At 44.6% G+C, this 10,000-nt stretch overlaps 12 non-coding genes across 12 annotated transcripts in view; all 12 read right to left on the bottom strand.

Moving 5' to 3' along the window:
* Positions 1 to 447: 447 nt before the first annotated feature.
* On the bottom strand, positions 448 to 520 carry trnar-ccu (transfer RNA arginine (anticodon CCU)). Its single transcript has one exon. It is a non-coding gene; the product is annotated as a tRNA-Arg (tRNA).
* Positions 521 to 1,492: 972 nt separating this feature from the next.
* trnar-ucu (transfer RNA arginine (anticodon UCU)) lies at positions 1,493 to 1,565 on the bottom strand. Its single transcript has one exon. It is a non-coding gene; the product is annotated as a tRNA-Arg (tRNA).
* Positions 1,566 to 1,867: 302 nt separating this feature from the next.
* trnar-ccu (transfer RNA arginine (anticodon CCU)) lies at positions 1,868 to 1,940 on the bottom strand. Its single transcript has one exon. It is a non-coding gene; the product is annotated as a tRNA-Arg (tRNA).
* Positions 1,941 to 3,259: 1,319 nt separating this feature from the next.
* trnar-ucu (transfer RNA arginine (anticodon UCU)) lies at positions 3,260 to 3,332 on the bottom strand. Its single transcript has one exon. It is a non-coding gene; the product is annotated as a tRNA-Arg (tRNA).
* A 302-nt stretch (positions 3,333 to 3,634) lies between these two features.
* Positions 3,635 to 3,707, bottom strand: trnar-ccu (transfer RNA arginine (anticodon CCU)). The gene has a single exon. It is a non-coding gene; the product is annotated as a tRNA-Arg (tRNA).
* A 467-nt stretch (positions 3,708 to 4,174) lies between these two features.
* Positions 4,175 to 4,247, bottom strand: trnar-ucu (transfer RNA arginine (anticodon UCU)). The gene has a single exon. It is a non-coding gene; the product is annotated as a tRNA-Arg (tRNA).
* A 454-nt stretch (positions 4,248 to 4,701) lies between these two features.
* trnar-ccu (transfer RNA arginine (anticodon CCU)) lies at positions 4,702 to 4,774 on the bottom strand. Its single transcript has one exon. It is a non-coding gene; the product is annotated as a tRNA-Arg (tRNA).
* A 1,711-nt stretch (positions 4,775 to 6,485) lies between these two features.
* On the bottom strand, positions 6,486 to 6,558 carry trnar-ucu (transfer RNA arginine (anticodon UCU)). The gene has a single exon. It is a non-coding gene; the product is annotated as a tRNA-Arg (tRNA).
* A 302-nt stretch (positions 6,559 to 6,860) lies between these two features.
* Positions 6,861 to 6,933, bottom strand: trnar-ccu (transfer RNA arginine (anticodon CCU)). The gene has a single exon. It is a non-coding gene; the product is annotated as a tRNA-Arg (tRNA).
* A 1,004-nt stretch (positions 6,934 to 7,937) lies between these two features.
* Positions 7,938 to 8,010, bottom strand: trnar-ccu (transfer RNA arginine (anticodon CCU)). Its single transcript has one exon. It is a non-coding gene; the product is annotated as a tRNA-Arg (tRNA).
* A 716-nt stretch (positions 8,011 to 8,726) lies between these two features.
* trnar-ucu (transfer RNA arginine (anticodon UCU)) lies at positions 8,727 to 8,799 on the bottom strand. Its single transcript has one exon. It is a non-coding gene; the product is annotated as a tRNA-Arg (tRNA).
* A 1,139-nt stretch (positions 8,800 to 9,938) lies between these two features.
* Positions 9,939 to 10,000, bottom strand: part of trnar-ccu (transfer RNA arginine (anticodon CCU)) — a 73-nt gene continuing 11 nt past the window's right edge. Inside the window, exon 1 of the tRNA in view lies at positions 9,939 to 10,000. This exon is cut by the window's right edge and continues 11 nt beyond it. This is a non-coding gene — a tRNA (tRNA-Arg).

The following is a 10,000-nucleotide window of genomic DNA, read 5'->3' as shown; positions in this document are numbered from 1 at the left end:
TTACAGTCTGCCTACAGTCGGGCATATCTTCACTTATCAAGAAAAATAAAAAAATTTACATTTTTTGTAGCTGGCCAAACAAGTTTCGCTTCAGAGTTGGTTTCTGTTCGCAATCAGTGTTGACTTAAAGAGAACCTAGCAGAGGATGGTTTCGATCCATCGACCTCTGGGTTATGGGCCCAGCACGCTTCCGCTGCGCCACTCTGCTTAGTGTACAAACTGGATGGGAATCGATGACTTGCTCTGGGTCATGGCTATCCTTGACAGCCAATTGTTCTAAAATATAGTCTGCTTCCAAGAAAACGTTGGATTATCTGAAGAGTTGCTTTTCCACCCCTTTCTTGGTGCACTAATTACAGATAACCAAAAACCAATTCACAAAATGAGGCTTTGATTTCTTACACTCTGCAGTCAGGAAGCATCTGCAGACTCTGTCATCTGACTGAGCACCCCAGATGGGACTTGAACCCACAATCCCTGGCTTAGGAGGCCAGTGCCTTATCCATTAGGCCACTGGGGCTCTGCTTACACAACTCTGCTTACAGTCTGCCTACAGTCGGGCATATCTACACTTATCAATAAAAATAAAAACATTTACATTTTTTGTAGCTGGTCAAACAAGTTTTGCTGCAGAGTTGGTTTCTGTTCGCAATCAGTGTAGACTTAAAGAGAACCTAGCAGAGGATGGTTTCGATCCATCGACCTCTGGGTTATGGGCCCAGCACGCTTCCGCTGCGCCACTCTGCTTAGTGTACAAACTGGATGGGAATCGATGACTTGCTCTGGGTCATGGCTATCCTTGACAGCCAATTGTCAGCCAAGCAGTCAAGAAGCATCTGCAGACTCTCTCATCTGACTGAGCACCCCAGATGGGACTTGAACCCACAATCCCTGGCTTAAGAGGCCAGTGCCTTATCCATTAGGCCACTGGGGCGCTGCTTACACCTTTTTGCTTACAGTCTTCCTACAGTCGGGCATATCTACACTTATCAAGAATTTTTTTTTTTTTTTTGTAGATGGTCAAAGAAGTTTCGCTTCAGAGTTGGTTTCTGTTCGCAATCAGTGTAGACTTAAAGAGAACCTAGCAGAGGATGGTTTCGATCCATCGACCTCTGGGTTATGGGCCCAGCACGCTTCCGCTGCGCCACTCTGCTTAGTGTACAAATTGGATTGGAATCGATGACTTGCTCTGGGTCATGGCTATCCTTGACAGCCAATTGTTCTAAAATCTAGTCTGCTTCCAAGAAAACGTTGGATTATCTGAAGAGTTGCTTTTCCACCCCTTTCTTGGTGCACTAATTACAGATAACCTTTGTTAGTGTAGCTAGTGTAGCTTAGTGTACAAACTGGATGGGAATCGATGACTTGCTCTGGGTCATGGCTATCCTTGACAGCCAATTGTTCTAAAATATAGTCTGCTTCCAAGAAAACGTTGGATTATCTGAAGAGTCAGCAGTCAGGAAGCATCTGCAGACTCTCTCATCTGACTGAGCACCCCAGATGGGACTCGAACCCACAATCCCTGGCTTAGAAGGCCAGTGCCTTATCCATTAGGCCACTGGGGCTCTGCTTACACCACTCTGCCTACAGTCGGGCATATCTATACTAATGAAGACAAAAAATTTTTTTTACATTTTTGTAGATGGTCAAACAAGTTTCGCTTCAGAGTTGGTTTCTGTTTGCAATCAGTGTTGACTTAAAGAGAACCTAGCAGAGGAAAAAGTTGGATTATCTGAAGAGTTGCTTTTCCACCCCTTTCTTGGTGCACTAATTACAGATAACCAAAAACCAATTCACAAAATGAGGCAATTTGATTTCTTACACTCTGCAGTCAGGAAGCATCTGCAGACTCTCTCATCTAACTCAGCACCCCAGATGGGACTTGAACCCACAATCCCTGGCTTAGGAGGCCAGTGCCTTATCCATTAGGCCACTGGAGCTCTGCTTAGGCCACTGGGGCCCTGCTTACACCACTCCGCTTACAGTCTGCCTACAGTCGGGCATATCTTCACTTATCAAGAAAAATAAAAAACTTTACATTTTTTGTAGCTGGCCAAACAAGTTTCGCTTCAGAGTTGGTTTCTGTTCGCAATCAGTGTTGACTTAAAGAGAACCTAGCAGAGGATGGTTTCGATCCATCGACCTCTGGGTTATGGGCCCAGCACGCTTCCGCTGCGCCACTCTGCTTAGTGTACAAATTGGATTGGAATCGATGACTTGCTCTGGGTCATGGCTATCCTTGACAGCCAATTGTTCTAAAATCTAGTCTGCTTCCAAGAAAACGTTGGATTATCTGAAGAGTTGCTTTTCCACCCCTTTCTTGGTGCACTAATTACAGATAACCAAAAACCAATTCACAAAATGAGGCGTTGATTTTTTACACTCTGCAGTCAGGAAGCATCTGCAGACTCTCTCATCTGACTGAGCACCCCAGATGGGACTCGAACTCACAATTCCTGGCTTAGGAGACCAGTGCCTTATCCATTAGGCCACTGGGGCCTAATGCTTACAGTCTGCCTACAGTCGGGCATATCTACACTCGTCAAGAGAAATAAAAAAAATTAAATTTTTTGTAGCTGGTCAAACAAGTTTTGCTGCAGAGTTGGTTTCTGTTTGCAATCAGTGTAGACTTAAAGAGAACCTAGCAGAGGATGGTTTCGATCCATCGACCTCTGGGTTATGGGCCCAGCACGCTTCCGCTGCGCCACTCTGCTTAGTGTACAAACTGGATGGAAATCGATGACTTGCTCTGGGTCATGGCTTGACAGCCAATTGTTCTAAAATCTAGTCTGATTCCAAGAAAACGTTGGATTATCTGAAGAGTTGCTTTTCCACCCCTTTCTTGGTGCACTAATTACAGATAACCTTTGTTAGTGTAGCTAGTGTAGCTTAGTGTACAAACTGGATGGGAATCGATGACTTGCTCTGGGTCATGGCTATCCTTGACAGCCAATTGTTCTAAAATATAGTCTGCTTCCAAGAAAACGTTGGATTATCTGAAGAGTCAGCAGTCAGGAAGCATCTGCAGACTCTCTCATCTGACTGAGCACCCCAGATGGGACTCGAACCCACAATCCCTGGCTTAAGAGGCCAGTGCCTTATCCATTAGGCCACTGGATGGGATTCGATGACTTGCTCTGGGTCATGGCTATCCTTGACAGCCAATTGTTCTAAAATATAGTCTGCTTCCAAGAAAACGTTGGATTATCTGAAGAGTCAGCAGTCAGGAAGCATCTGCAGACTCTCTCATCTGACTGAGCACCCCAGATGGGACTCGAACCCACAATCCCTGGCTTAGAAGGCCAGTGCCTTATCCATTAGGCCACTGGGGCTCTGCTTACACCACTCTGCCTACAGTCGGGCATATCTATACTAATGAAGACAAAAAATTTTTTTTACATTTTTGTAGATGGTCAAACAAGTTTCGCTTCAGAGTTGGTTTCTGTTCGCAATCAGTGTTGACTTAAAGAGAACCTAGCAGAGGAAAAAGTTGGATTATCTGAAGAGTTGCTTTTCCACCCCTTTCTTGGTGCACTAATTACAGATAACCAAAAACCAATTCACAAAATGAGGCAATTTGATTTCTTACACTCTGCAGTCAGGAAGCATCTGCAGACTCTCTCATCTAACTCAGCACCCCAGATGGGACTTGAACCCACAATCCCTGGCTTAGGAGGCCAGTGCCTTATCCATTAGGCCACTGGGGCTCTGCTTACACCATTTTGCTTACAGTCTGCCTACAGTCGGGCATATCTACACTTATCAAGAAAAATAAAAACATTTAAATTTTTTGTAGCTGGTCAAACAAGTTTTGCTGCAGAGTTGGTTTCTGTTCGCAATCAGTGTAGACTTAAAGAGAACCTAGCAGAGGATGGTTTCGATCCATCGACCTCGGGGTTATGGGCCCAGCACGCTTCCGCTGCGCCACTCTGCTTAGTGTACAAAACTGGATGGGAATCGATGACTTGCTCTGGGTCATGGCTATCCTTGACAGCCAATTGTTCTAAAATATAGTCTGCTTCCAAGAAAACGTTGGATTATCTGAAGAGTTGCTTTTCCACCCCTTTCTTGGTGCACTATTTACAGATAACCAAAGACCAATTCACAAAATGAGGCTTTGATTTCTTACACTCTGCAGTCAGGTAGCATCTGCAGACTCTCTCATCTGACTGAGCACCCCAGATGGGACTCGAACCCACAATCCCTGGCTTAGAAGGCCAGTGCCTTATCCATTAGGCCACTGGGGCTCTGCTTACACCACTCTGCTTACAGTCTGGCATATCTATACTAATTAAGACAAAAAATTTTTTTAAATTTTTTGTAGATGGTCAAACAAGATTCGCTTCAGAGTTGGTTTCTGTTTGCAATCAGTGTAGACTTAAGGAGAACCTAGCAGAGGATGGTTTCGATCCATCGACCTCTGGGTTATGGGCCCAGCACGCTTCCGCTGCGCCACTCTGCTTAGTGTACAAACTGGATGGGAATCGATGACTTGCTCTGGGTCATGGCAATCCTTGACAGCCAATTGTTCTAAAATCTAGTCTGATTCCAAGAAAAAGTTGGATTATCTGAAGAGTTGCTTTTCCACCCCTTTCTTGGTGCACTAATTACAGATAACCCAAAACCAATTCACAAATTGAGGCTTTGATTTCTTACACTCTGCAGTCAGAAAGCATCTGCAGACTCTCTCATCTGACTGAGCACCCCAGATGGGACTTGAACCCACAATCCCTGGCTTAGGAGGCCAGTGCCTTATCCATTAGGCCACTGGGGCTCTGCTTACACAACTCTGCTTACAGTCTGCCTACAGTCGGGCATATCTACACTTATCAAGAAAAATAAAAACATTTACATTTTTTGTAGCTGGTCAAACAAGTTTTGCTGCAGAGTTGGTTTCTGTTCGCAATCAGTGTAGACTTAAAGAGAACCTAGCAGAGGATGGTTTCGATCCATCGACCTCTGGGTTATGGGCCCAGCACGCTTCCGCTGCGCCACTCTGCTTAGTGTACAAACTGGATGGGAATCGATGACTTGCTCTGGGTCATGGCTATCCTTGACAGCCAATTGTCAGCCAAGCAGTCAGGAAGCATCTGCAGACTCTCTCATCTGACTGAGCACCCCAGATGGGACTTGAACCCACAATCCCTGGCTTAAGAGGCCAGTGCCTTATCCATTAGGCCACTGGGGCGCTGCTTACACCTTTTTGCTTACAGTCTTCCTACAGTCGGGCATATCTACACTTATCAAGAATTTTTTTTTTTTTTTTTTTTTGTAGATGGTCAAAGAAGTTTCGCTTCAGAGTTGGTTTCTGTTCGCAATCAGTGTAGACTTAAAGAGAACCTAGCAGAGGATGGTTTCGATCCATCGACCTCTGGGTTATGGGCCCAGCACGCTTCCGCTGCGCCACTCTGCTTAGTGTACAAATTGGATTGGAATCGATGACTTGCTCTGGGTCATGGCTATCCTTGACAGCCAATTGTTCTAAAATCTAGTCTGCTTCCAAGAAAACGTTGGATTATCTGAAGAGTTGCTTTTCCACCCCTTTCTTGGTGCACTAATTACAGATAACCAAAAACCAATTGACAAAATGAGGCGTTGATTTTTTACACTCTGCAGTCAGGAAGCATCTGCAGACTCTCTCATCTGACTGAGCACCCCAGATGGGACTCGAACTCACAATTCCTGGCTTAGGAGACCAGTGCCTTATCCATTAGGCCACTGGGGCCTAATGCTTACAGTCTGCCTACAGTCGGGCATATCTACACTCGTCAAGAGAAATAAAAAAAATTAAATTTTTTGTAGCTGGTCAAACAAGTTTTGCTGCAGAGTTGGTTTCTGTTTGCAATCAGTGTAGACTTAAAGAGAACCTAGCAGAGGATGGTTTCGATCCATCGACCTCTGGGTTATGGGCCCAGCACGCTTCCGCTGCGCCACTCTGCTTAGTGTACAAACTGGATGGAAATCGATGACTTGCTCTGGGTCATGGCTTGACAGCCAATTGTTCTAAAATCTAGTCTGATTCCAAGAAAACGTTGGATTATCTGAAGAGTTGCTTTTCCACCCCTTTCTTGGTGCACTAATTACAGATAACCTTTGTTAGTGTAGCTAGTGTAGCTTAGTGTACAAACTGGATGGGAATCGATGACTTGCTCTGGGTCATGGCTATCCTTGACAGCCAATTGTTCTAAAATATAGTCTGCTTCCAAGAAAACGTTGGATTATCTGAAGAGTCAGCAGTCAGGAAGCATCTGCAGACTCTCTCATCTGACTGAGCACCCCAGATGGGACTCGAACCCACAATCCCTGGCTTAAGAGGCCAGTGCCTTATCCATTAGGCCACTGGATGGGATTCGATGACTTGCTCTGGGTCATGGCTATCCTTGACAGCCAATTGTTCTAAAATATAGTCTGCTTCCAAGAAAACGTTGGATTATCTGAAGAGTCAGCAGTCAGGAAGCATCTGCAGACTCTCTCATCTGACTGAGCACCCCAGATGGGACTCGAACCCACAATCCCTGGCTTAGAAGGCCAGTGCCTTATCCATTAGGCCACTGGGGCTCTGCTTACACCACTCTGCCTACAGTCGGGCATATCTATACTAATGAAGACAAAAAATTTTTTTTACATTTTTGTAGATGGTCAAACAAGTTTCGCTTCAGAGTTGGTTTCTGTTCGCAATCAGTGTTGACTTAAAGAGAACCTAGCAGAGGAAAAAGTTGGATTATCTGAAGAGTTGCTTTTCCACCCCTTTCTTGGTGCACTAATTACAGATAACCAAAAACCAATTCACAAAATGAGGCAATTTGATTTCTTACACTCTGCAGTCAGGAAGCATCTGCAGACTCTCTCATCTAACTCAGCACCCCAGATGGGACTTGAACCCACAATCCCTGGCTTAGGAGGCCAGTGCCTTATCCATTAGGCCACTGGGGCTCTGCTTACACCATTTTGCTTACAGTCTGCCTACAGTCGGGCATATCTACACTTATCAAGAAAAATAAAAACATTTACATTTTTTGTAGCTGGTCAAACAAGTTTTGCTGCAGAGTTGGTTTCTGTTCGCAATCAGTGTAGACTTAAAGAGAACCTAGCAGAGGATGGTTTCGATCCATCGACCTCTGGGTTATGGGCCCAGCACGCTTCCGCTGCGCCACTCTGCTTAGTGCACAAACTGGATGGGAATCGATGACTTGCTCTGGGTCATGGCTATCCTTGACAGCCAATTGTTCTAAAATCTAGTCTGCTTCCAAGAAAACGTTGGATTATCTGAAGAGTTGCTTTTCCACCCCTTTCTTGGTGCACTAATTACAGATAACCAAAGACCAATTCACAAAATGAAGCTTTGATTTCTTACACTCTGCAGTCAGGAAGCATCTGCAGACTCTCTCATCTGACTGAGCACCTCAGAGGGGACTCGAACTCACAATCCCTGGCTTAGGAGGCCTGTGCCTTATCCATTAGGCCACTGGGGCTCTGCTTACACAACTCTGCTTACAGTCTGCCTACAGTCGGGCATATCTACACTCATCAAGATAAATTTTTTTTTTTAATTTTTTGTAGATGGTCAAACAAGTTTCGCTTCAGAGTTGGTTTCTGTTCGCAATCAGTGTAGACTTAAAGAGAACCTAGCAGAGGATGGTTTCGATCCATCGACCTCTGGGTTATGGGCCCAGCACGCTTCCGCTGCGCCACTCTGCTTAGTGTACAAACTGGATGGGAATCGATGACTTGCTCTGGGTCATGGCAATCCTTGACAGCCAATTGTTCTAAAATCTAGTCTGATTCCAAGAAAAAGTTGGATTATCTGAAGAGTTGCTTTTCCACCCCTTTCTTGGTGCACTAATTACAGATAACCCAAAACCAATTCACAAATTGAGGCTTTGATTTCTTACACTCTGCAGTCAGGAAGCATCTGCAGACTCTCTCATCTAACTCAGCACCCCAGATGGGACTTGAACCCACAATCCCTGGCTTAGGAGGCCAGTGCCTTATCCATTAGGCCACTGGGGCTCTGCTTACACCATTTTGCTTACAGTCTGCCTACAGTCGGGCATATCTACACTTATCAAGAAAAATAAAAACATTTACATTTTTTGTAGCTGGTCAAACAAGTTTTGCTGCAGAGTTGGTTTCTGTTCGCAATCAGTGTAGACTTAAAGAGAACCTAGCAGAGGATGGTTTCGATCCATCGACCTCTGGGTTATGGGCCCAGCACGCTTCCGCTGCGCCACTCTGCTTAGTGCACAAACTGGATGTGAATCGATGACTTGCTCTGGGTCATGGCTATCCTTGACAGCCAATTGTTCTAAAATATAGTCTGCTTCCAAGAAAACGTTGGATTATCTGAAGAGTTGCTTTTCCACCACTTTCTTGGTGCACTAATTACAGATAACCTTTGTTAGTGTAGCTAGTGTAGCTTAGTGTACAAACTGGATGGGAATCGATGACTTGCTCTGGGTCATGGCTATCCTTGACAGCCAATTGTTCTAAAATATAGTCTGCTTCCAAGAAAATGTTGGATTATCTGAAGAGTCAGCAGTCGGGCATATCTACACTTATTAAGACAAAAAAATTTTTTTTGTCTTTCCAATCCAAATTTTTTTGGATTTTTTGTAGATGGTCAAACAACCTTTGACAGATAATCAAAAACCAATTCACAAAATGAGGCTTTGATATCTTACACTCTGCAGTCAGCAAGCATCTGCAGACTCTCAAATCTAACTGAATACCCCAGATGGGACTCAAACCCACAATCCCTGGCTTAGAAGGCCAGCGCCTTACCCATTAGGCCACTGGGGCTCTGCTTACACCACTCTGCTTACAGTCTCCCTACAGTCGGGCATATCTACACTTATCAAGACAAAAATTGTTTTTTTAATTTTTTGGAGATGGTCAAACAAGTTTCGCTTCAGAGTTGGTTTCTGTTCGCAATCATTGCAGACTTAAAGAGAACCTAGCAGAGGATGGTTTCGATCCATCCACCTCTGGGTTATGGGCCCAGCACACTTCCGCTGCGCCACTCTGCTTAGTGTACAAACTGGATGGGAATCGATGACTTGCTCTGGGTCATGGCTATCCTTGACAGCCAATTGTTCTAAAATCTAGTCTGATTCCAAGAAAAAGTTGGATTATCTGAAGAGTTGCTTTTCCACCACTTTCTTGGTGCACTAATTACAGATAACCTTTGTTAGTGTAGCTAGTGTAGCTTAGTGTACAAACTGGATGGGAATCGATGACTTGCTCTGGGTCATGGCTATCCTTGACAGCCAATTGTTCTAAAATATAGTCTGCTTCCAAGAAAACGTTGGATTATCTGAAGAGTTGCTTTTCCACCACTTTCTTGGTGCACTAATTACAGATAACCTTTGTTAGTGTAGCTAGTGTAGCTTAGTGTACAAACTGGATGGGAATCGATGACTTGCTCTGGGTCATGGCTATCCTTGACAGCCAATTGTTCTAAAATATAGTCTGCTTCCAAGAAAATGTTGGATTATCTGAAGAGTCAGCAGTCAGGAAGCATCTGCAGACTCTCTCATCTGACTGAGCACCCCAGATGGGACTCGAACCCACAATCCCTGGCTTAAGAGGCCAGAGCCTTATCCATTAGGCCACTGGATGGGAATCGATGACTTGCTCTGGGTCATGGCTATCCTTGACAGCCAATTGTTCTAAAATATAGTCTGCTTCCAAGAAAACGTTGGATTATCTGAAGAGTTGCTTTTCCACCACTTTCTTGGTGCACTAATTACAGATAACCTTTGTTAGTGTAGCTAGTGTAGCTTAGTGTACAAACTGGATGGGAATCGATGACTTGCTCTGGGTCATGGCTATCCTTGACAGCCAATTGTTCTAAAATATAGTCTGCTTCCAAGAAAATGTTGGATTATCTGAAGAGTCAGCAGTCAGGAAGCATCTGCAGACTCTCTCATCTGACTGAGCACCCCAGATGGGACTTGAACCCACAATCCCTGGCTTAGGAGGCCAGTGCCTTATCCATTAG

Source organism: Trichomycterus rosablanca, chromosome 18 (genome assembly GCF_030014385.1).
Source record: "Trichomycterus rosablanca isolate fTriRos1 chromosome 18, fTriRos1.hap1, whole genome shotgun sequence".
NCBI lineage: Eukaryota > Metazoa > Chordata > Actinopteri > Siluriformes > Trichomycteridae > Trichomycterus > Trichomycterus rosablanca.
This window is presented reverse-complemented; position numbering and strand designations above follow the sequence as displayed.